We start from the raw sequence: 26,234 nt of genomic DNA, 5'->3' as shown, positions 1-26,234 counted from the left end.
AGGAAATGGCAACCCACTCCAGTACTCTTGCCTGGAAAATCCCATGGATGGTGGAACCTGGTAGGCTACAGTCCATGGGTTGCAAAGAGTCAGACACAACTGAGCGACCTCACTTCACTCTGAAAGGTTACACCAGTAGGAAGGGCAAATCAAAAAAGGACCAACTCAACTCTCACAAAGGTTCAGCTTTGACTCAAATGAGGTTAAGATGGTCTGCCTCTACACTAACTGCATTACAAAAGCAAAAGAAAATCTCTGGAGAAAGATAGCATTATCTACAATACTACATTTGTCCTACAACTTTTCATATACAACATGTTGCAGTTGATCAAAATTTACTAGGCATACTAGGAGATAAGACCAAGTCACCTTTTTTTTTTTAATTTTTATTTTAACTTTATTTTACTTTACAATACTCTATTGGTTTTGCCATACATTGTCATGAATCCACCACGGGTGTACATGCAATCCCAAACATGAACCCCCCTCCCACCTCCCTCCCCACAACATCCCTCTGGGTCATCCCCGTGCACCAGCCCCAAGCATGCTGTATCCTGCATCGGACATAGACTGGTGATTCAATTCTTACATGATAGTATACATGTTTCAATGCCATTCTCCCAAATCATCCCACCCTCTCTCTCTCCCTCTGAGTCCAAAAGTCCGCTATACACATCTGTGTCTTTTTTGCTGTCTTGCATACAGGAGACCAAGTCACCTTCAACCAAGAGGAGAAAGATAATATAAACTGATTCACAGAAATCCAGTTATTGGAGTTATCAGATATAGACACATATTGATAGAATAACCTCTGATCAATACATTTCAGGAGATAAAGACAAAATGGAAAATTCCAACAGGTTATATATATATATACACATATATATATATACATATATATATATATACACAAAGAATCAATGGAAATTTTACAAGTGAGAGAATGTAATTAAAAATAAGAACATATTCAGTTCAGTTCAGTTCACTCAGTCATATCCGACTCTTTGTGACCCCATGAATTGCAGCACGCCAGGCCTCCCTGTCCATCACCAACTCCCGGAGTTCACTCAAACTCACGTCTGTTGAGTCGGTGATGCCATCCAGCCATCTCATCCTCTGTCATCCCCTTTTCCTCCTGCCCCCATTCCTCCCAGCATCAGTCTTTTCCAATGAGTCAACTCTTCTCATGAGGTGGCCAAAGTACTGGAGTTTCAGCTTTAGCATCATTCCTTCCAAAGAACACCCAAGGCTGTTTTCCTTAGAATGGACTGGTTGGATCTCCTTGCAGTCCAAGGGACTCTCAAGAGTCTTCTCCAACACCACAGTTCAAAAGCATCAGTTCTTTGGCACTCAGCTTTCTTCACAGTCCAACTCTCACATCCATACGTGACTATTGGAAAAACCATAGCCTTGACTAGAAGAACATGTTAGATGAGTTCAAAGTAGATTAGACAGATGAGAGACATGAATTGGAAGAAAGAAAATAATCTGAAATGAATCACCAAGAGATAAAAGAATGGAAAATACAGAAAGAGTGTATCATATTTTGGACATAGTAAAATGTTTTAGCAAAATTGTAACTGAAGTCCCAGAAAATGACAGGGAGGGAGAGAATTGAATGGAGCAATTTTTGAATGGATAATGGCCAGAAATTTTCTAAAATTGATGAAATACGTAAATCCACAGATTTAAGAATCCCTTTAGAGCCCTGTGAGTGAGTGAAAGTCACTTAGTCACATCTAGCTCTTTGCGACCCCATGGACTGTTGTCCTTGGAATTCTCCAGACCAGAATACTGGAAGGGGTAGCTGTTCTCTTCTGCAGGGGATCTTCCCAACCCAGGGATCAAACCTAGGTCTCCCACACTGCAGGCAGATTCTTTACCAGCTGAGCCACAAGAGAAGCCCAAGAATACTGGAGTGGGTACCCTAACTTCTCCAGCAGATCTTCCCGACCCAGGAATCAAACCAGAGTCTCCTGCATTGCAGGTGGATTCTTCACCAGCTGAACTACCAGAGAAGCCTTTAGAGCCCTAAGCAGTGTAAATTCAAAGGAAAAAAAAAAATCACATCTAGACATATCCGAGTCAAACTACCAAAAATCAAAGAACAACACACTACGCAAACAAGGACTAAAGAGATTGTTGAGAGGCAGAAAGATAAATATTTCTGTGACCACACAAATTTGGCACTGTCAATAATAATTCATAGAAAATGTATTTTTCTGATTTTTATTGGATCCAGTTGATTGTTTTCATGTCTTTGAAGCTAGCATTTTCTTAAAGAAGGATCACACTCTGTTTTACCCACATGCCACCCATACTCCCAAGAGTCAGGTGCCAAGAGCTTCCTGCTAGCCTGAAAACCATGCCATTGAGTCTGGCAGTCTGCATGTATGTAGTGTATAAACACTCACAGCTCTCTTTCTGTTCACCCCAAGTTTGCTGAGCTTTGCCAAATGTCAGGTTCAGTGTTGGGTAGTGCTTGTCCTCAGTTTAGTTCAGTTCAGTCGGTCAGTCACGTCCGACTCTTTGTAACCCCATGAATCGCAGCACACCAGGCCTCCCTGTCCATCACCAACTCCCAGAGTTCACTCAAACTCATGTCCATTGAGTCGGTGATGCCATCCAGCCATCTCATCTTCTGCCGTCCCCTTCTCCTGCCCTCAATCCCTCCCAGCATCAGAGTCTTTTCCAATGAGTCAGCTCTTTGCATGAGGTGGTCAAAGTACTGGAGTTTCAGCTTTAGCATCAGTCCTTCCAATCAACACCCAGGACTGATCTCCTTTAGGATGGACTGGTTGGATCTCCTTGCAGTCCAAGGGACTCTCAAGAGTCTTCTCCAACACCACAGTTCAAAAGCATCAATTCTTCGGCGCTCAGCTTTCTTCACAGTCCAACTCTCACATCCATACATGACCACTGGAAAAACCATAGCCTTGACTACATGGACCTTTGTTGGCAAAGTAATGTCTCTGCTTTTCAATATGCTCTCTAGGTTGGTCATAACTTTCCTTCCAAGGAGTAAGCGTCTTTTAATTTCATGGCTACAATCCTGCCTAGTGGAGCTCAAAACTTGAGAGAGAGAGGCAAGCATGGATGGGACCCCCACATCTCTGAGTGAGCACTGTAGTTAAGACACAGGAGCCCAATGAGAGAGGGACTCATTCTTTCTGCAGAGTTCCTTTCTCAAATATTCACTGAGCACCTACTATGTGCCAGACTCATTAACGTTTTTTTTTTCCCCCTAGTCTTGTTTTTTTCTGAACTAAGAGCCATAGTCTTTCCAAAAACACCATGACTTCTTTTTTGGCTGTGCCATGTGGCATGCAGGATCGAACCTATGCTGGGATTGAACCTGTGCCCCTTCCTTTGAAAGCACAAAGCCCTAGCCCCTGGATGGACATCATTTTTTTTTTAAAGGGGAAGAGTTTTCTCCCCAGTCAGTGAGTTTTGTGAAATACCTATAAAATTAACAGCAAACAGGTAAACACAAGAGGCCAAGGTAGGGAAAAAGGGAAGAGGAAGGAAAATAACCCTTACAGAACCTCCATTGTTTATTCTCTCATTGATCCCCATAATAACCAAATGTGCGATGTGTGGATACAATTTATAGGTTGGAAATTCAGGCACAGAGAGGTTGAGTAACTTGCCCCAAGGCCCCAGCTTACAAATTGAGTAGCTGGTCTGTAGACGCTAAGCCTTTTGACACTTGGTCCAATGTTCTTCCTACACAAAGCAACTGAGTAGTAGATGTCCTGGAGACCTTTTTTTTAATTCATGGATCCCCTGGGTTGGGGGCTGGTATTTGTGAAGCAATGTGAGGAGTCTGAGGGAACACATTTCAGCCTCCTTGTCTGCTCTGCTGATGGGTTGAAATGCCCAGAAGTCCCAGATGGGGTTGGAGTCTGCTGCCTCCTCCACCCACCGCTCACCCCGTTGGCCTTCCTGTCTTTGGGACTTGGCGTCAGCATGTCACCTTCTGACAGGTAGTGAGATAGAGCGACTGACGGTGAATGAAGGCCTTTGTCCTTGTGGATGATCCTCTCATCATCAGGGTCCTAGCGTTTTTGTGACAGTTTCTAGAGGGTCCTTTACTCATTTAGAACTGGCAGCTGCATCTGGCTCTTGTGCAAGATGTTCACCTAGTCCTTTTGGCCAACAGTTTAGCTTCAAAACCAGACGGGAGAAAAATGAAGAAAAGACCATGCACAGGTGTCATAGTCTTCTCTGGCTGCCTTAATAAAGTACCATGGATTGGATGGCTTAATCAATAGAAGCAGATTTTCTCAACACTTTGAAGGGTGGAAGTCTGAGATCAAGATGCCAGTATGGACAGGTTCTGAGCTCTCTTTCTGGCTTGCAGAGGACTGCCTTCTAACTGTGTCCTCACATGGCAGAAAGAGTGAGCTCACTGGTATTGTAATAAGACCACTAATCCCATCATGGGAGCCCCACCCTCATGATGTCATCTAACCTAGTTACCTCTCAAAGCCTCCATCTCTGAGTACTATCTCATGAGAGGTTAGAGCTTCAACATATAAATTTCTGTGTGCACACTGAGTCGCTGCAGTTGTACCTGACTCTGTGTGACCCCATGGGCTGTAGCCCATCAGGCTCCTCCACCCATGGGATTCTCCAGGCAAGAATACTGGAGTGGGTTGCCATGTGTAAATTTGGAGGGGACACAATTCAGTCCCTAGACATTGGTTTTTCCTTCAGGCAAATCTCTTCATCTCTTACCAGTGTAATGGGCATATTATGATTCCAAAGGGGTAGCAAGTAAGAGCCACTGCCCTGATGTCTGTTCTTTCACATTTGTCTTTTCAGGGGTCCCTTTGGCAGTTTCATAGTCAGGTTTCAGGAGAGGCCAGTTTCCCATACTGAGAAAAAAGACCCCAAGGAGGCTATATGCAGGTTCTCTGAGTGAGTTTCGGCAGGGGGAGGGTGGGAACCAGATGTCCCAGGTAGTATTGAGCATGTGTCTAGACACCTGGAAACCTAAGGGAGGTGACTGCTGTTCCCATCTGAAGGTCAGGTCATTAAACGGCCTTTATATATTTTATAGCTTTCCCAATTAACTTGTTTTTAAATCTCTGAAGTTTGAACCTTGTAGGTTCAGCTGCTGAAAACAAAGATGCTGTAGAGGCTGTTGCCCTGTTTTTCTTTGGATGGTCTGTCTCTGTGCCCCAACCTCACTCCCGCTGATCCTCAGGAGAATCTAGTTACTAGGGCTTTCTTTTGGGGACCTGGTCCCCTTGTTTCTGGTAGGACCTCATGCTGTGTGCTCTCGGTTCTGAGTGAAGGTTCTGACACCCAGCCCAGCCCTCTTTCAGGTGCTGGGCCTGCACCACAAGTCTGAGTGGGGTGTCCAAGCCTCGGTGCTCCTACCAGGCTGAGGATTCCTGCTGCTTGGCCTATGACCACTTCTGACCAGCCTGGACCTACACTTTTCCCTGGACTGGACTCTGGTCTCAGCTTCTGATTGGTGACACCCTCTCCTGGTTTCCTGGAGCCTGTGAATCACTGCTGACGCTTCATGGCTTCCCTGGTGACCCTTCTGCTCACACACCCCTGTCCCTAGCACGTGAGCAACTGTCCTGGGTCTTCCTGGGCCATGTTCCCTCCCTCCTCGCCCCTTGAGGGTGCCCCTGACCATACTTGCCAAGTGGCTTGTCAGGAGGCTCGTGACACCTCCAGGGAGGACAGTCTGGGGGCAGCGGGGAGGGGACTTCAGCAAAGCTGATGCGTCTGGATTGCTCTGCTGTGACCTAGAAACGGCTTTACAGAATTGCCCCGTACTACATGTTCTCCACACCCCTGGAAGTTTGGCAGTGGGAGGATGGATTCATGCACAGCTTAGTATCAAAAACCAGCACTTCCCATTTTGACTGCTCAGGGTTGACAAAGTGGAAGCAAAACACCTGGATCAAGCTGGCCCGTGTCAGGAGGCACTCTGGCGCAAGAACAAGGACTTCACGTGTGCTCTCTTATTTAGCTCTCACAACTACCCCTGCGGGATATAGTTTCTCTGAAAACATAAGACTCAGAGAAGTTAGGTACCTTGGCCACGGTCACACAGCACATCTATGGCAGGGTATGATTTTAAACCATACCCACTGAGGCCAAGGCTCACAAGCCTCGAGGCTGGAATGAGCACCTTCTGTTGCTCCACAGAGCAGCCTCAGATAGGGGTGGGGAACTGATATTTCCAAAGATATTTAGTCTTTTCTTCTTTGAAAAAATACATCACTGTGCAAGTCTTCAAATATGACTATGCTTCACAACTTGGTAGACAGACCCGGATAAATGCAGAGTGTGCAGGATAAAGGGCCGCAGCAGGGATGCCTTGGCGGCTAATAAACCAGTTGGGAGGTGCAGTTCTTACCCTGCTCCGTGCCTGGTGCTGCCCAGAGCTCCACTCCAGAGGGCAAGACTCTGCCTTGATGCTCGTCGGGGCTGTGCCCACGCACAGCTCTGGGTAAACCTTTGCCCTCACCCAAGTGACCATGTGTCCCAAGGGATACATTTATGCTAAACAGCACCTTCTGAGACCCTGCTCCCTCCCGAAGGGATGATACCCAGTTTCAGAGAATCCGGAGGAGGGCCTTGTGGCCAGGCCCTTACTGGGACAGAGTAGAAATCTCCACTCAGCTGCTACTGGATCCAACTCGCCCCTCCCTCCCTTGACAGCCCCAAAGCTCTTTTCTGCAGAGAGGGCCCCACATCCCAAGCCCTCTGACCACTGGCAACCACATCTAACCAGCCACCAATCCCAGCTTCCTAGTCACCCCCACAATGGGAGTCGGGCCAGGCTTGCAGGCAGCGTCTGGCCTGACGAGGTGGTGGCCGGGGGTGGTGGCTGTGTCTGATTGAAGTCCCCATTTCCCTCCTACAAAGGCAGCATAATTAATCAGGCAGTAATGAATTCAGGTACCCCCGGCTTGTCACCTCAAGAGATAGGCTCTCTGAGAGCGCTGGAATTCACAAGAGGCAAACAGGTCACCACTATGATTTTTTATTTTTTATTTTTTATTTATTTATTTATTACGCTACAGTTTTTTAGTATTAAATGTTAAGAGGAAGATGTGTTGGAATTTGACCAAATTTTGTCTGTTTACCTTCAAGAACCCCTAGCCCATTTTCTCTCTTCCTATTATTTATAATTTACTTTCGGCCATTCTGGGTCTTTGCTGCTGTGTGTAGGCTTTCTCTAGTCGCGGTGAGTGGGAGCTGCTCTTCTTCATCGCAGTGCACGGGCTCCTCATTGCAGGGGCTTCTCTTGTTGAGGAGCATGGACTCTAGGCTCGAGGGCTTCAGAAGTTGTGGTGCACTGGATTCGTTGCCCCACAGTATGTGGGATCTTAGTTCCCAGATCAGGGATCAAACCTGTGTCCTCAGCATTGGCAGGCAGGTTCTTAACCACTGGACCATCCAGGAAGTCCCCTGTCCCATTTTCTTTCTCTCTTCCTTTGGCTCACAGGGCTGGGGCACTTGGGGTGGGTGGTCCTCTGGCTGACTCTGATCCTCCACCCGAGGTTTTCTCAGTTCAAGGATGACTGTCCCCTTGTGTCCCTGTTATTCAGCATCCTCTCATGTAAGGCCTTGGGAAAGGGGAGGCAGGTGTTCCCCTCACTGAGAATTCAGGCTCCCCAGTGCTCTGCCACCAGGGCTCTGGAGATGGACCAGGTGGGCAAAGGTGTTGGGAGGGCTGTGGGATGCTGTGACTGGGCCCTGATTGCACTGACCTGTACTCTTCAGCTTCCAGGAGCAGCCAGCCCAGGAGCACAGCAGGGCTATCAGCAAGGCAGGGATGCTGATCCAAGTTCAAATCCCAGTCTTCCCAGGGCCACACTGGGAGCTTTGGAGAAAAGTGCAGAACTTGGAGTTGGCATCCGTCAACATAGTGGGATGAAACAAAATGGCAGTCGTGGGCCACCTTGAGTATGGCATGCACACAGTAGGCCCTCAACTGGTGAAGGCTTCTACAGGTGGGGCCCATGGAGCCCCAGGCTTTGGGCTGAGGCAGGCCCAGGACTAGCCCATTAGAGGCTGCTGAGCTCCACATGGAAACCCCAGCTGGCTGTGGGGCCCAAGGTGCAGTGTGTGCCAGAGTCCCCTGATTTTAAGTGGCTTCTGGTCAGTGTCAGCGCATGTCCCTACCAGCTTCAGGACCAGTGGCCCCCCAGTGCCGTGAGAATACTGTGAAAGCTTCCCAGAAGAGGTGCTATTTGATCCCCTTTAAAGGAATACATCAAAGCCCTACTGGTTGGCCCAAAGCTGCTGTGTCCCCGTAGAGAGTGGATAAGTAGCTTGAAATTCCCTGTGTCCCAAGCACCTCCTGTGTGCTCAATCAGGAAAGCAAGTGATAAGGCGAAAAGACAAGCTGCTCAAATGGGCAAAGAATATGAGTAGGTATGAATAGGTATATGAATATGAATAGGGTCACAAAAGAGGCATGGAAAATGGCTCAGAAATTGATTTTTAAAAAGAATGCTCAATCCTGCCAAACCTTAAGGGAAATGCAACTTAAATGAGGTAGTATTTATATATATACTGGAATAGTACTCAGCCAGAAAAAAAGAATGAAGTAGGGGTTCCCTGGTGGCTCAGTGGTAAAGAATCTGTCTGCCAATGTAGGAGACATGGGTTTGATCCCTAATCTGGGAAGATTCCACCTGCCAAGAAGCAACCAAGCCCCATGAGCCACAGCTATTGAATCTGTGCTCTAGAGCCTGGGAACCACAACTACTGAACCCGTGTGCCTCATCTACTAAAGCCCATGCACCCTAGAGCCCACATTCAGCCACAGGAGAAGCCACTGCAATGAGAAGCCTGCACACCACCACTGCAGAAAAGCCCTATAGCAATGAAGACCCAGCACAGCCAGAAGTGAATAAATAGAATTATTTTTTAAATAAAATGAAGTAACACTTTCTGCAGCAACATGGATGGACCTAGAGATTATCATAGTAAGTGAAGTAAGCTAAGAGAAAGATAAATATCATATGATATCATTTATATGTGGAAACTAAAGAAATGATGCAAATGAACTTATTTACAAAACAGGAACAGCCTCACAGACTTGAAAAACAAACTTATGGTTACCTAAGGGGCAAGACGGGCAGGGGAGGAATAAATTAGGAATTTGGGATTAACACACTACTACTATGTAAAATAGATAATCAACAAGGACCTACTGTCTAGAACAGGGAACTATACTTATTCTGTAGTAACCTATATGAAAGAATATTGAAATCTGAATAAGAATGAATATATGTATAAATGAATCACTTTGCTGTACACCTGAAACTAACCCAACATTGTAAATCAACTGTTGTTGTTTAGTCACTCATTTGTGTCCGACTCTTCTTCGGCCCCATGGACTGTATCCTGCCAGGCTGCTCTGTCCATGAGGTTTTCCAGGCAAGAATACTGGGGTGGTTGCCATTCCCTTCTCTAGGGAAACTTCCCAACCCAGAGATCAAACCTGAGTCACGTGTATTGCAGGCAGATCCTTTACCGCTGAGCCACTGGGGAAGTCCAAAACAACTGCACTCTAACAAAAAATTAAATTTGAAAAATGAGGTAGCATTTCTCACTCATCAAATGGATAAAAATTTACAAGTCTGATAGTATCAGGTACTAGTGAGAATGTCAGGATAGTGCTCTCAGAGCTACCTATTGGTGCAACTGTTTTGGAGGGCCTAGCCGTGTCCTTTAGAACTAGAAATGTGTATACCCTGAAACCCAGCAATTTCCTTTCTGCTTTACCTGCCCCCAAGAAACATATATATGCACGCACAGAGAAATGATCATACCAGTCTCTGTAATTGTAGAAACTCAAATGCCCACCAGTATTGGAAAGCCCAAATAGATTAAGGCATCTCACAGTGTGGAGTTTTATATAGCAATTTTAAAAAATTGAGTTGAACCTATATGTATGCAAATAGATCTCTAAGATGTATTATTGAGCAAAAAAAAAAAAAAAAAATCTGCCCGAACAATATATGTATTTTTCATGTAAAAAAAACCCTTCATCAATAACAACAAATACTGCATAGTTTTAACGGAGTCCTACGTGTGTTGCAAAGGCACAGAACAAAAATCAGAAAGAATATGTACAGACTCATGTACAGTGGCTACCTTTTAGAAGGTTGAGGGTTAGCCATGGATTATAGGAGTTTGGCAAGGGTGGAATGGCTTGAGTTTTCTCTACAATGCTATAGGTTTTGGGGAGACAAATGGGTTACTGTACCTTATGTAGAATATAGACTAATTTTGAAAAGAGTATGCTAGGGGAAACAGGCTGCGTCTAGGGACAGTTGGCAGAATACAACATGAAAAGCTGAGAGAATGGCTAAGAAGGAACGGGAGTGAGCGCACTGTGTGCAACAGCCCTCTGGGGCTTGCCAAGGGGAGGAAAGGGAAGAGCAGAGTGAGAAAGTCAGGGAGCCTGGACACGCAGAAGGAAACCCCAGGGAGGGAAGGTGAAGAGCCAGGCTTCTGATTGCTTTGTCCTTGACTGGAGAGGGAGCATGACACAGAGATGCCCTTCCTGATGCTGAAGTTTCCAGCTGTGACAGCTAAGGTTCCTCCCCACACTCCTCCTCTCTTCCTTTCAAGCTGGAAATCTATTTCTCTTGCTGGCTTAGAGAGGAAGTCTTGATTCGTTTTGCATAAGGACCCTGAATTACAACTCAGTACTCCGGGACTTCCCTGGTGGTCCAGTGGTTAAGAATCTGCCTGCCAGTGCAGAGAGCATGGGTTCGATACCTGGTCTGGGAAGAGTCCACGTGCTGTGGAGCAACTAAGCCTATGTGCCACAACTGCTGAGGCCTGCCTGCCTCGAGACTGTGCTCTACAACAGAAGAAGACACTGCAACGAGAAGCCCCGCACACCACAACAAAGAGGAGCCCCCACTTGCTGCACGTAGAGGAAGTCCATGTGCAGCGACAAAGACCCGGTGCAGCCACAAATAAATAAAAGTTTTAAAAAGTCAGTACTCCTGGGACTTCCCTGGTGGTCCAGTGGTTATGAATGTGCCTTGCAATGCAGGGGGCACAGGTTCGATCCCTGGCCGGGGAACTAAGATCCCACATGCTGTGTAGCAACTAAGCCCCCACACTGGAGCCTATGAGTCAGAACTAGAGAGCCCGCATGCCTGCAACTGCTGAGCCCACCCAAACGCTGCAACGAAAGATCCTGTATGATACAAGAAGATCTCATGTGCTGCAACTAAGACTGATGCAGCCAAATAAAACATAAATAAATTTAAAAATCAGTACTGCTGCTGACCCCTCTGAGAGCATCATCCGCAGGAATGGACGCTGATCCTGGACACACCTTTGCTATAAAGGGCTGCCCAATAGGTCTAGAAACCTGCTTCTGCCCATGTCTGTGTGGATGGGGAACCTGCTTCTCCTGGGTCATGCTCAGGGGTCCTTAGGTTTACAAGGTGAGGGTGGTGTGGGAGCCTCAATTGCACCAACTGGGCAACCTTCAGCCCTGGGCTCAGCATCCTGGCACAGAGCTAGGCCAGAAAAATGTGCAAAAAGAGTAAAACTTATCTCCAAAGCTCCATAGTATGGGGGCTTTGGAGTCCAATATGAATTCATGTGCCAGCTCATTCCCACAGCTGGTACGTGTAACTGTGCAACCTCAGATACACCAGCAGCCTTTCTGGGAACTAAATAAATAAGATGTTATCAAGCTCTCAGCTCCATAAATGTCACCCAGAGGTGGTTGAAAATAATGATGCTAACATACATCTCCTGTCTCTTCAAGCCCTTAATCAGAACAGCAGACCTTGATGTACTGTGAATGTGGTTTCTGATGTATTGGGTTGGTCAAAAAGTTTATTCAGGTTTTTGCGTAAGATCTTACAGAAATGCCTGAATGAACTTTTTGGCCAAAGCAATACTTAGAATAGTTTATTCTAGTGTGATGTTCAAGAAAACTCTTATTTTAATCCAGTAACTCTTTCCTATCCTGCATTTCTTAAAATTAGAGGCTTATAGTTTCGGAAATCTTTATGAAGGAATGAGACCTAAGAAAAGAGATCCCAATGAGCCTGGATTGGGAAGGGCCAGTAAAGAAATTGCTTCCAGCCATCCGGAGGCAAGGCTTTGAGAGAAATGGCCCCTCCTCTGCCATGCTGGCTGGTCCTTGTGGGACCCCAGTCAGCTAGTGAGACATCCATCATTCCCACCAACAAAGCCAGGACCAGGGAGAGGTAAGCGAGGCACCTGCCTGGGGGCAAAATTTAAGACGGTGTCAAAACTGGGCTTCCCAGATGGCACTAGTGGTAAAGAGCCCACCTGCCAATATAGGAGACATAGGAGACGCAGGTCCAATCCCTGGGTTGGGAAGATCCCCTGGAGGAGGAAATGATAATGCACTCCAGCATTTTTGCCTGGAGAATTCCATGGACAGAGAGCCTGTGGGCTACAGTCCATAGGGTCACAAAAAGCCAGACACGACTGAAGCAACTTAGCATGCACAGCATACCAAAGCACTCAGTAATCAAGATAAATAATATTTTAATGCAATATATGTTTAATAAAAATTAATGCAAAAAAAATCTATGATGAACAAAATGCCACCACTTTACACCCTGGCTTCCAGTCTCATCTTACTGACCCCATAAGCTGCTTTCTAGCTCTTTACACCCTCCTTGCTGGGCTGTCTTGAGCATCGCTTGGTCTGCCTAGGTCTAGGAGAAAGGGGCTGGGGAATGGACTCTGTAACTTGTCTTGTATCAGCATGGGGAGGAGCAAGGAAACCTTTCTGGACAATTATCTTTTGAGTGTGTGTGTGTGATTTTTTTTTTTTTAAGCACAGCATACACTGGCTTTTTAAAAAATAAAAATTATTTGGCTGTGCTGGGTCTTAGTTGCAGCATGTGGGATCTAGTTCCCCGACCAGGGATGAATCGTGCCCCCTGCATTGGGAATGCAGCGTCTTAGCCAGTGGACCACCAGGGAAGTTCCTATATGATTTTTTAAAATATTCATTTTTTGGTGACCCTGTAGAGGAAATAGATTTTAACAAAATAAAACCTAAAAACAAGGGATAGGAACATGAGAATTTAGAGAAAGCAGATTTGAAAACAGTTTTCAGAAAGCCTTCTACTGTCTGTCATCTGATTTTTCAGAAAATAGCCAAGGATTTGCAAAAGCAATTTTTCAGTTTTAAGTGCCTTTATTTCCCCTCAGCGATGCTGCTGCAGTAAATACAGGTTCAAATGCACATCCCATTTGCCCCTCTAGAATCTGAGCATTCTGTACACCTGGCTTGAAAGCTCAGCTGATTTGCCCTCAGACACCACCCATCTCAATCCTAGGCTCATCTCTCTATGCCTGGCTGAGGGGGCTGGATGCCCAGCCAGTATGGAAGCTTCTATCCAGGAAGAGACAGGACAGCTACAGTGTAAAAGATGTTGGCTTGATGAGACAATCCCTTAGTTGGTTAAACACCCTCCCAAAAGAAATGTGCTGTGTGCTAAGTCGCTCAGTCGTGTCCGACTCTTTGCAACCCCATGGACTGTAGCCCGCCAGGCTCCTCTGTCCATGGGATTCTTCAGGCAAGAATACTGGAGTGGATTGCTGTGCCCTCCTCTAAGGAATCTTCCCAACCCAGGGAATGGGGTTGGGGGTGGGGGAAACGCCTTTTTTCTTTAAGTTGGAAATCATGTAACAAACCATTTTTGTTGCGATACAGTATTTAAATCAAACTAGATTAATAATAATGTAATCATATGCATTTATTCTGCTATTCTACATATTTAAAAAGAAACTAATTTGAGACTATTTAGAAATAAGGACTTCCCTGGTAGCTCAGTGGTAAAGAGTCTCCTGCAATGCAGGAGATCCAGGTTTGATCCCTGGGTCAGAAAGATCACCTAGAGAAGGAAATGGAAACCCACTCCAGTATTCTTGCCTAGAGAATCCCTTGGACAGAGGAGCCTGGTGGGATATAGTCCATGGGGTCTCAAAAGAGTCAGACATGACTGAGAGCTGTTGGTGGCAATTATTTGTGGTGTGTGTTCTTCACTCGCTGCTGAGGGGGCTGCTATTCTGTCAGGAGGGATGTTGGGAGACTAGGTTGGGGGAGCTGGAGGAAATCTAGGGAGAGGAAGACCCCACTTCCGAAAGAGACAGCAATGGAGGCAGGCAGTTGAGTTTTAAGTTTTCAAGCAAATACTGCTTTTGAAAAAACTGGATTCTATAATTTTTTATATTAATGATATACTTTAAATTATTACTAAAAATGCCATCCAAGGGGATGGGAAAATGGAATCCGTTTTGTCCTTCCCTTTATCTGTGGACTTCATTTTAAAATCACTTTATTTTCAGCACCTTGGTTTTGTTGTCTTTGCCAGAAAGTAACTTTTCTGTTCAACAGTATATTAATGCAGAATAGAAATAAAGATGCTTTAAAAAAATTCTTTCAAGCACAAAAGGAGATGGTTTTCAACAGATAATTTTACATATTTACATATTTTACCTTAAGCATTTTGTAGTCTCTGCCTACTGGTGAATGGATCAGATTTTTGCACTCTTCAAAATGAACCAGTTTGGCTTCTAAGCCTTTGCGAAGGACGGAAATGAATTCTAACTTTTTTTTTTTCCACTTCATTTTCGCATCTTCACATTTCCTTATTTCACATGGTTTAAAATAAAATGCCTCCAGCATTATTTTTCCTTTCTCAAGAGCAAAGTGAATGTGACTTTTCGGAGGGGTCACAGGATGCCCTGGAGGCCTGTGGGTGTTGTTGGACTGCTGCCTGCTTTCAGCTTGACTGAAGGGCTTGTCAGAGTTTTCATCTCCTAAGAAACGCGCCGCCGGCGATGGCCAGAAGCAGGGGAAGGCAGCAGTATGAGTCCCACGCTGGTTTCTTTCCCACTGACATCAAATCCTGAGGTTTTAAAATTAATCCCACACAAAGACAGCCCTTCATTGTGGTGCCTGTTTGAAATTAGATAAGCAATAATGACCTTTCTAAGATGTCTCCTTGTTAAGATAGCCCCCTGTTGAAATTGAAAGGCTGCCGAGGGGGCCCCCCGACCAGAGTGGGTGAGATGCCTCAGCAGTTAGCCGGGTCAAGGTAACCGCCTGGCCTGGCCGGAGGTGCTGCCGGGTGGCAGGAAGTGGCCGCTAGCCCAGATGGCCGCGGTTCTCGGGCTACTACAACCTGGAGCCACTGATGCTCCCCGGGTCTGAGCTGCTGACTGGCCCCAGCTGAGAACGGCTCCCACCTCCAGGTCAAACAGATTCCTTGAGTTCTAACAAGCATTTTTTGTTAAAGGAACCTGGAGATTTAAAGGGACTCGACCAGAACATTAACAAAGAATGCAGTTGTCTTCCAAGAAGGAGGAGCACAGAGTGGGGACTGGTCCTCCGCAGAACCCTGCTGTACCCCCACTTAATCTTACTTCTCTTGCACAATGGCTTTCTTCCCCACATCATGTGGCTTCCACACCAAACCGCCTTACCCGGGATCCAGGTGCAGCCAAGCGGGCAAGCCCCGTTCAGGCGGCTAACTGTGCCGTCCGAATCCAGGGCAGCGCGGCCACCTCTCTGCTGGGCCCTGGGCACCCATCCATCATCTCCGTGGTACCTATGGGCTCTTCACACAGTGGCCACTAAGAAAACTTCTCAGGGAGAACAGGTTTGAATGGCGATGTCCCTGCACATTAACAGAAACAGAGGAGCATTTAGAGCTTATGTAGTTTGAATGTGACCTTCTTACCAGACTAGACCGGAATAACAATTTAGTTATTTTCGATAACTGCTATGCTTCTAAATAATTAGATATTGTAATCATTTCCATCAGTGACTCCGTTCAGAGCCCTGTTTCAGTTAACACGGTCATGGTGCCACTGTGGCCTGCGTGAAGGGCTCGGTCTTTGGAAATAGAAAGTGTGTGTTAAGCATCCTGTTATTTTTACTGCCCACCACAAGCTCGGCTATATTTTTCCTATTGTTCCTATTTGGAGAAGGCTTCTATGCTGTTGAATTTTGAGATTCCTACTGTCCTCTGCAAAGGTTGCATCTCATTTGAGTTGCTTCTTTTAACCCTTGGCAGTGGTTTTGAAGAGAAGAGGCACAGGGAGGCAGTGTGAGTATTTTGTAAACAACCAAAGCTGATTTATCAAAAGAGCACTTTTTTTTTTTTTCCCCTAGCATCATGGTCTCTGTCAAACTTCTTTCTGTATTCTGAGTGCTGGAGAATGTGCATTTGGAAAGTTAGAACGACAGCCTCCTTCTCTGTTTTAATATATTTCACCTCTCTGAGGCAGACGGATCAGAAGCTCACAAGGAAAACCGATGCCCTTTCCCGCAGCGAAATTAACCAGAATCACGTGGAAAACAATCCAAGCCTTGTAGGGAAGGGGAGCCATTAAAATGTGCCCTGAGCGATGGGCTGCACCCAATCTCGCAGCCTGGCTCACTCGGCGGCAGCAGACAGGAGGCTGCTCCCCGGGATGGAGGGAGCCTTGTTGTAGTGCCACAATTAAAATCAGCTCCTCTGCCAAAAAATAAAAGGGAGGAGGGGAGAAGGAGAACATCAAAGACAGATTGAAATGTGTAGTTAGTAATAAGAGTGGTCTCCTCTTGAACCAAAGCCTGCAGCGATTCACGGCCCCCTTGTTAATGAGAAATTTTGACCTCTGGTTTGTAAGTTAAACTTGTAATCCCAGCTAATGAAGTAAATCACTTCCAACTTGAGTCTGTTGTTCCCCCGTCTGCTTTGCACACTGGGTGTGAGAGTGAAGAGCCAGGTCCACACACACACACACACACACACACACACACACAGATCGAGGGGAAATATAATTATTCGGTGACTGCAGTTTCTTGCTTGTTGAGGACGTGCTCACAGTGACGCCGCAGGCACGGACTGTGGACCTATCCGTTATTTTATGGTACCCTGTGTGTTGATAAGAGAGAAACCCTCTTAGACTCTGAGTTGAACAGCAGGATTGAATGACACTGCAGGGAGGTAAGCCGGGGACCCTACACACCGCATTTCTTCATTTCTTAAGCAAATGGAAATACATCTTACTCAGTTCCCGGCCAGCGACTGAGCAGTCTAGTCCTTTGCATAGGGAAGATGTCGATGGAGATTTACTGAAGAAATGTTGCTGAATGAAGGAAAGACTGGTTAGGTGATGTGGAACTTGGAGGGTAGAAAGCATAGCTCAGGAATGTGTGTCCAGGAAAGGCAGGGCTGAGGAGTCTGTGCACTGCCTGACTTCCGGCTGCGCTGAAGCTCAGTGGGGAGAAGAGCCATTGTGTTCACTGGATACAGCTGGGATGCTCAGGGGCTTTCTCCTTCGAGTGACAGATTGTAGCGAAGACAAACAGGCTAAAAAATTACCCGGTTTTAATTGCGTGAGGCCAAACATAAGTATTAGGCTGTTTCATCTCAAAAGGATTTCATTCAGAGAACTGTTGACATTCAATTCCATGATGCATCGTGTTCTATTCCTCCCAACGAGTCTAGAGTCTCTAAAAATTTCCAGATCCCTCTCTAAAAATTATCAATGATCTTAGTTTTTGATCGGGCAACAATCTTCTTAATTTTTGGCCCGGAGACAACTCAGCCACACAGACTGGTGCCATCCTTGGCATAGTGACCTTGGGGCATGAGCTGTCAGAGGTGAGACTTCTGGTCTTTGGGAGATGTTAGCCTACCCCAAAGTTCAGGCCACCACCCTTTAATCAAGGCTGACTTTACCACTGGAGGTGGCAGCCCCCAGAACCTGCTGGGACCACGAATCACGGGGGAGCCCCAGTGGCGCAGGGGTGTCCCTGCCCACCCTCTCTGTAGGCAGGATCTGTGTAACAAAATCCCGCAGTGGAAAATGGCTCCTGTTTGGCAAATCTAGGGAGGCAGACCCCTTTTTCATCATCTCCCATATTGGACGTCCTTGTCCCTCTCCTGTCCCTTGGCATATGTTGGCCTAAAAGGTTTATGAAAACTTCAAACTCTCTGGGCGTAAGGAAGGAGTTGGGGAGGGAAGATCTTTTTAAAGCACTGATTCCTGTTATTTCCGTTGAAGGGCATTCAGACCTAGTCTCCTCTGGTTTTTCATTAGACAAAGCAAAGCATCTGGGCATTTGTCCTGTTTGTATGACCCTGCAGAGAGCTCTGGGGTGAGTCCCCAGGCAGGAAAAGTCACTGACCGGGTGTGTGAAATCTGAGGACGTCTGGGGCCTGAGGCTGGGCATTTAGATCTGCTATAAACAACAGTGTGTTTTACGTCAAGTGATTTGAATAATCTCATCTTTCCTCTGAATTTGAGCATGTATAAAATATTAATTTTGTCAACAAGTGGAAAAAATGCCACAGTGAATTTGTTCTCTGATGGGGTACCTGGTATGTGGAGGAGCCAGTCGAGAAGGGGCCATGATGAACATAATCATGGTTTATTAGCTGCACGGGCTTTTTCCTTTGTTTCTTTTCATTTAATTCAAAGTGAAACAACTCAGCATGCAAAACTAAAATTAGCTGGAAAAAAAGGTGTAAGTGAATAAACAGGCAGATCCATTAGAGTCGATGGGTTATCGGATCCCTTGCCACTCCTCAGACAGCGGCCTATTAAAAGTGGTAATGTTCGCTGCTGGCAGTGCCCCTGGCAAAGAAAGAAGGCCAAGGCAGGCCTATTTCACATGCATCAGACACAGGAATTAAATAGACCAATGTTCCCTAAAAGACTGAAGTACATCTCTTTCTGACGTTCATCTCAGGCAAAAATTCATTGATCTCAGTATGTCCCTTGGCAATTATAAAATATTAAATCCAAGTCACACTTTTCTAGTTGGCTTAATTTTTTCTCTTTTCACAGCTTTCTATTTGATCAATTTTAACAAGTTAGGAATAGCATCTAATAATAAAAAGTGCAGAGTTTAAAAGTTTGTTCTTTTGACATTCTTTCCTTTCTTTATTTTGTTTGGGGTTGGCATTAACTTTGCATCATATAAATGATTTGAATGCTATTTTAACAGAAAGAACATTAGTAAGCCAGAAGGTTCTTTATTGAGAATGATATTCATTAGTCAATATCCAGTGATAACGATAACCTGATTTAAGGCTTTTTTTTTTTTAGCACATGCCCAAATAGCCTTCTTTTTGTTTTGTAGTCATTAATGCTCCCCTCTTCCAAAATTACCATGTGGTTTCAGCTGGGAGTATCTGGTAGGGCTAGAGGTTTGACTATGTTCCCACTGAGACTTACAAAAGATGTAAATTCCTTTCCCCATTTTTATGCATATGTAATTTTTTAGCGTTTGATGTTTGTTAATTCAGAATATAACATAAATGCTAGCACAGACACACATGAGAAAAATGCAGAATTTTGGGAACCCATTTTCATTAGACTATCGGTATGGGAATTATTGAAGGGAAAAACATTGCATAATAGTAACTGTACTCTCCAGTTCTCCTTGCCATAAACTATGAGAACATTCTCTCCAAATTTATAATGTGTAGAATCATTTTATGTAAAATAATAAATTCTTCTGAAACAAAATCTACTATGTTCTCCCTACCTTTAAGTTTTCATGTGGGGGACGTTATTCATCAGTTGCCCACCATATACCAATTACTTTATGAAAAGCTTTATTTAAATAATTTGATTCTTACCACAAACTCATGAGGTCATGCTATTGTCTCCATTTTTCAGATAGGTGCAAGGGCCTCACCATCATGCAGCAACTTCCCTCTCTGGGCAAGCAGGCCAGTCCCTTGGGGGTTTTGACAGCAGGATCAGAAAGAAAAGAGAGGGAGAGAAGGTCAGGCTAGAGAGCGAGAGGCCCGGGGGATAGTGTTGAGGAGGGTAGGAAAGATGGGGCCACCGCAGTACTCCAGGGAGAAAGCAGGAGAGAAGAGACAGGTTCCCAAGTGGTGCTGTAATCTGTTATCTCCTTCAGACTGTTAGACAAGTGTGAGGGTTGAACTTGGCTTATTTTGAAATTACCTTTAGGTTGGTCGATGGTGTTTCATCTGAGACTCTTCCCTGAGACTGGACCACGTGGATGATGGCTTTATAATTACTAGGGTTGTTTCAAATGGCCAGTTATAGTGTTTCAAAGAGAATTCAAAATAGAGCCGGAGCATGAGGATAAGAGTCTGTAAGTCTGGTGGCTTCTGGGCTCCGAATAGGCTCAACCTGGGTCTCTAAAGGGGCCCTGCATGCAGAATTTCTGCAGAGTCTTTTTGTGGCTGCCATTGTCATCCCCCTCCTGTACCTGTTTCCCTTCCTGCCCATGCCTCCTCTCTCTCACTGTGCAAGGATGGTGTACATTTTTCCTCTCTGAGACAGCAAGAAGAGACCTCTCAAGGAGATGATTAGTGCCTTAGGGTTCAAACTGTGCCGTGAGCCATCTTTTATCATGGTCCAAGCAACATAGGGCCCGCTGTGAAACCCCATGCCCAGGGCCAACAGTGTGTGCAGTCGTAGTGGGCTCACCCATCTCTGCATCTCCCACAGTGGTGTCCCCTTTCTGAGTCATTAGCCCCCTTTAAGATTTGCTCCCTCCTCTGCATACTGAGACCTCTTTCTATCGCTCCAGCACCTAGAACATGGCTTGACACAGAACAGGTGTTCAAGAAAGATCCGCTGAGCAGAAGGATGGATGGCTGGATTGGTGACGGATGGATGGATGGACAGATTGGAGGATGGTTGAGAGTATCTCATAAACTCATGTCAGGAACTGAATAAGCTACCCCTCCCCAGAGCATAAGCGTTTTTTGAAAGACCTAGTATGGACTAAAAGAATCAATAAACAATCTATGATAGGAATAGAAAAGAGTTTATTTGAGTCAAACTGACTATCATCTAGAAGCCGGCCTCTCAGCTAACTCTGAGGGACTGCTCCGGAGAAGCATGGTTTTCAGCACAGTTTTGTATCTCGTCAGAACAAAGAACATTAAACAAGGCAGGGATACATTCCTTCAAGGTGTCCAAAAAATAGATCAGCAGTACACAGCTAGTCAGTATGGCCTCGGCACCTGGGGAGGGAGTCTTATTGTGGAAGGAGGACCAGCACTGGTGTCCCAGGAAGGAAGGCTTTTTCATCTTTATTTTTAATATGGACATTCTTTATTTCTGGCCAATGTACCCTTTCCTTAATACTGAAAGCAGATGTATAATGTATGTTTGATAGGCCATAAACAGGCTGTTTTAGTTAGCATACAGGGCAAGTTAATTCATATATAAGCCAGAATGACTTCCCCCTACCTCAGTACATGAACAGTTCTTTTATCACTAGGTAGGTTCTTGTGCACTCCAGTGGGCTTTCCCAGGTACTGGCAGTGGTAAAGAGCCTGCCTGCCAATGCAGGAGACAGAAGAGAGCGAGTTCAATCCCTGGGTCGGGAAGATCCCCTGGAGGAGGGCATGGCAACCCACTCCAATATTCTCTTCTGGAGAAGCCCATGGGTAGAGGAACCTGGTGGGCTGCAGTCCGCGGGGTTGCAACGAGTGGGACGTGATTGAGTGACTTGGCAGGCACGCATGTGCCCTCCTGCATTTGAGCACTCCTGCTGTCCTAAAGGTAGGATTTCAGCAGTCCGGAGGCTGATCTGAAAAAGGTGGAGTGGAGACTCTTTCCTGGTGTCAGCAGCTGTTGCTGCTGCTGCTGCTAAGTCGCTTCAGTCGTGTCTGACTCTGTGCGACCCCATAGACGGCAGCCCACCAGGCTCCGCCGTCCCTGGGATTCTCCAGGCAAGAACACTGGAGCGGGTTGCCATTTCCTTCTCCAATGCATGGAAGTGAAAAGTGAAAGTGAAAACGCTCAGTTGTGTCCAACTCTTCGTGACCCCATGGACTGCAGCCTACCAGGCTCCTCCATCCACGGGATTTTCCAGGCAAGAGTACTGGAGTGGGGCGCCATTGCCTTCTCCGGTGTCAGCAGCTAGAACCTCCTTTCTGCACCACCTACTGTTTACTAGCTGGGCCCAGGCAGCCTGAGGATCCAGCCCAGCCTCCTGAACACGAGGGGCCCTGCCAGTCACAAGGCAGAGGCTATGTTCCCATAATCCTCATCCCATCTCTGTCAGCAGCAGGCACCTTCCTCACTTCCTGGGATCAGGGTGGACCTCTGTAGCTTTGCCCTGCCCCCATGCTGCCCACATTAAGCTCCTTGGGTCCCAGGGACCCTGTGTAGTGAGGGGTCCCAGGCTCTTTGGGTCAGTGGTTTGCTACAAGCTTGTCCAGCCAGTTCTCCTAAAGGAGGGAGCCTATACCTTCCTTCTGGGATTCAGGGAGGAGTTCCTGAGATAGAGCATTGTTGGGGTGCTAACTAAGCTGCTGCTTCTTGGGCAGAGCCTCAGTCATCTCATCTGTTAACTGGGGGTAAGAAGAACAACCTCCATGCTTAGTTGCTTCAGACATCTTGTGAAGGTGAGAGGCCTTGGCAAGCCTTAGTGTAAACAAAGGCTGTGTGCATATGTGCCCATTTGAACCAAGAGTCCTGAAGTGCATCTGGGATGATTTCTTTCCTCCATGGTGGAGCTGGGGCAGGGCTGTCCTCCTCCCTGGATCTGAACTTCTGCATGCCTTGTGGGGTGGAGGGTGGGGTGGGAAGGACAAGGGCCCCTTGAAGTTCTGTGTGCAGTGAGACTTTGCACAGACTTGGAGGGTCTCAGCCTCTCCTCCAACCCCCTTTTCCAGATTAAATATTTCCATTCTTGTTATATTAGGAATTTGATCTCCTTGTGAGCATTACACCCAAGTACCTCTAAAATGCTTCCCTGGTGGCTCAGACAATAAAGAATCCACCTGCAATGCAGAAGACCCAGGTTCAATCCCTAGGTCTGGAAGATCCCCTGGAGAAGGGAACAGCTACCCACTCTGGTATTCTTGCCTGGAGAATTCCATGGACAGAGGAGCCTGGTTGGCTACAGTCCATAGGGTCGCAAAGAGTCGAACACAGTTGAGCAACTAACACTTTCACTTTTCACCTGTAGAATACAGCCGTGGCTAGTATCTATGAATTGGCTGTTTTTGGTGTGCATGCGTACCTCCGTGTATGTGTGCATGTGTGTGTGTGCGCATGTGTGTGTGTGTGTGTGTGTAATGTATATTTGAGACAGGCAAAACGGTTTACATATTCCCAACCCATGTTAACATGATGTTCTTTCCTGAACATAACATGTTTCTGAAAATTCCCAAATCTTTCACTCTGAAACTCAACAATATTGTTATTAACATGGTTCTGTTTAAAGAACACTTGGCTGAACTTGGTTGCCTTTTAACGACACCCTCATTTGAAAAGGTCAGGGTATAGTGTTGCCGGAGCTGTGACCTAAGCATAACCCTTTGCTGCTACCTGGGTTTCTGATCTGTGGTGTTAGCATTCGGAAACGCTCTTTCCCTTCGAGTTTCAGCAGCTAAATAAGTTGCAGCCCCTTCAGCTATACTCATAAAAATTTGCTTCCAGACAACATGGTCTGTTTATTGTGTAATAATCGAAATGGCACTAAATTGCAGTGATTGCCGAACACTTAGGAATTGTGTTAACCTCTTAAGTGCTAAGCGGTTTGCTGCCTGTCTCCCTGCTCAGATGTGCAGTCCCAATGTGTTTCTCTTCCTCTGCTTCCCTCAGTCAGTGGGGGAGGCCAGTGTCCTTGACCCCAAGTCCTGCTTTGGGAACAGGCCGGAGGCTGCTGGCACCACACTCACCAGAAGACAGTCCTGCCCGGCTGGTGGCAGAGACAGTGAGCTGTTCCTACCCAGGGTCCCTAGAGGCTGGATCAGCCAGTCTTGGCCCACAAAGTCCCACTTCTGTCCCCTGGCTTCAGCCGTGTTGTGTTTCATGACAGCTGCTTTATAGCTTAGTTCGAAGATCGATTCTCCAAAGAGCAAAGGGAATAACTGGCCTTTCTGCCAGAGCTGCCACCTTTGAGAAGCGGCTCCGGTTTGGGCGAGTCCCTGGCTGCCCTGCAGGAGGCCGAGTAGCCATGGCCTTGGCGTCCCTGGGCCTTGACCGCCCGCCGCCAGCCCTGTCCACACTGCTCCTGCGAGCGGCGGGCCCGGGAAGGAAGAGTTAACCAGAAATGGAGCGGCGCAGCTCCGGGGCAGGCAGCCTCGCTGCAGAACCGAGCAGCGTTCGTGCAAAGGCAAGTCATTTCCCGAAACACTGCAGACACACGGCCTCGGGCAGCCTAAAACCTTTGGAGACCAAAATGGCTCGCAGGGGTTGGAAGTAATAAGGTGTTTTTCCCTTCTTTCTCCTTCACTGAAATTCTACGAGGTTGCTCTGCCTTGCTGGGGAACAATGGTGCTGTTTTTGTGTTTTCTGTGGGTATTAAGATCCATTACGCTGTGACATTTTTAAGATTGGTTATCCTGTAGTTTGGTGTTAAATTGAAGTTGTTTGTTTTGAATTTAATTCTTTCATTTTTCAAATGGAAAAAGGCGACTCGGCGGGGCGGTGATGCTGGCTCGCTGAAGTGTGCCCGTACTTGTTCTAGGGCAGAGATCTCTGCTGTCCCCGGACCTCGGCAGAATTAGCCCCAAAAGAACATGACCTATTTCTCAATCAGAAAGTCTAAGAATCCTGGGAGACGACTTTCAAAACTAGGAACCAGGGGTCGTTTCCATTGTATGTCGAGAAACAGGATACGAGCTGGCTTTTAGCAGAATGTTATACATCCAATCTGTTATGCCTAATGCAGCCTGCATATAATTATTACCACTCTCTGTTTACGACAGCAGCAAAATCAGCTTCCATCCACCAAATGACCCAGCAGCAGCGGGCCAGCCGCCTCTGAAATGACATCTGTTAACTCTTTGTCAAATGCCCTCTCATTGTCCCTTTCTCCCAAGCAGCGCTGTGGTTAATTATGACCTGAGCATATGACACAGCCTTTCTGGTAGAGAGAACCACTTAGGGGCAAGGAGAAATCTAGCCCCAAGAAATTCTGTTCTCTCACCCTCTTAAAAAAAAAAAAAGCCATAGTAAATTGTTTTAAAATAACATTCATTTATTGACCAGAATATGATGTTGAAATATGTTTTGACTGAGGCCCAAGATTATAGGGTTACTATATAGCATTGTGTCGAGAGGCCCAGCCCTTCACAGGAAAAAGAATCACATCAAATTCTTGTCAAGCCCTAAGAAAGTTTCTACCAGAGGAACCTGGGTGGCCTTGATGTCTGTGAGCAGGGAGCACATTTGTATCGCTGTCACCAACTTTGTTAATGGTGAAAGGTGGTTTCCTTCCAATAAAGATTGGTCACTGGACCTGGGAAAGACCAATCTGATAAACCAACATTTCAGCACAGCCGCAATAAGGAAGTAAAGGGCGTGAAAGTGTTAGTTGCTCCGTCATGTTCAACACTTCATGATTCCGCGGAATGTAGCCCCCACAAGGCTCCTCTGTCCTTGGAATTCTCCAGCCAAAAATGCTGGAGTGGGTTGCCATTCCCTTCTCCAGGGAATCTTCCCGACCCAGGGATTGAACCAGGATCTCCTGAACAACAAGCAAATTCTTTACTGTCTGAGGCACCAATAAGGAAGTAAAGTGCCGTTTGTATCCGGGTGCCCGGAGTTCACGAGGGGCCAGGTTTTCTCCTTGGAGTCTAAGTGGGTGGCTTGTTTCTGGTACTAGATCTGATGTTGCGTCTGGGGGCCTCCTTGCCTTTACCCCCCAGGTGGTGAGCTCACAGCTGCGCGCATGGACCTTCACTTTGGATCCATCCAGCAGCGCAGGGCTGAATGTGTGCTGGTCTAGCCTCTGGGTCTGTGCCCTCTGCCTGCTCTTGACCCTGGGTTCTTGCTAAATGTCTCCCACCGTGGTAGCCCACTAGCTCCTTTGTGTGAAGATCATCAAAGAATTGGCCAAGAATTGGGCTAAGTCACCCCTACAGGGCCACAGGCTCGAGCCTGCCCTGGACACCAGTCCTTGAGAAATCCAGAATGATGTCCCTCACCTTGCCCATCTAGGGAGGGGCGCTTGGGGTCCTGCCATGCTCAGGAAGGTCTCCTAGACCCTTCCATCCTAAAGGAGGCTCCTGATAGCAGCCTCCGGGCTGCATCCGGACCCCTGTCTTCAGATTGAGAGGTGTAGTCGGTGGCCAGGAGCTTTCAAAACTTTCAGTCTAAGACCCCAAGGAGCCCTGTTGGCAGAGGGGACCCTGCTGAGACAGCCTGGTCAGAGACATGAACAAGGACTGTTCTCCAGTCTGTGGACAGTAAATGGAAACCCATTCCATGCTGAT

General features: G+C 46.5%; 1 long non-coding RNA gene across 3 annotated transcripts in view; it reads left to right on the top strand.

The window, feature by feature from the left end:
- Positions 1-26,234, top strand: part of LOC138418694 (uncharacterized) — a 333,161-nt gene that overhangs the window by 273,833 nt on the left and 33,094 nt on the right. The window contains exon 8 of one of the 3 annotated variants that reach the window (XR_011248686.1): positions 7,759-9,348. The exons of the other annotated variants lie outside the window; for them this stretch is intronic. This is a non-coding gene — a long non-coding RNA (uncharacterized lncRNA). Of the gene's footprint in view, positions 1-7,758; positions 9,349-26,234 lie in introns of those variants that run through there. 3 annotated transcript variants of the gene reach the window in all.

Source organism: Ovis canadensis, chromosome 14 (assembly GCF_042477335.2).
Source record: "Ovis canadensis isolate MfBH-ARS-UI-01 breed Bighorn chromosome 14, ARS-UI_OviCan_v2, whole genome shotgun sequence".
Lineage (NCBI taxonomy): Eukaryota > Metazoa > Chordata > Mammalia > Artiodactyla > Bovidae > Ovis > Ovis canadensis.
This window is presented reverse-complemented; position numbering and strand designations above follow the sequence as displayed.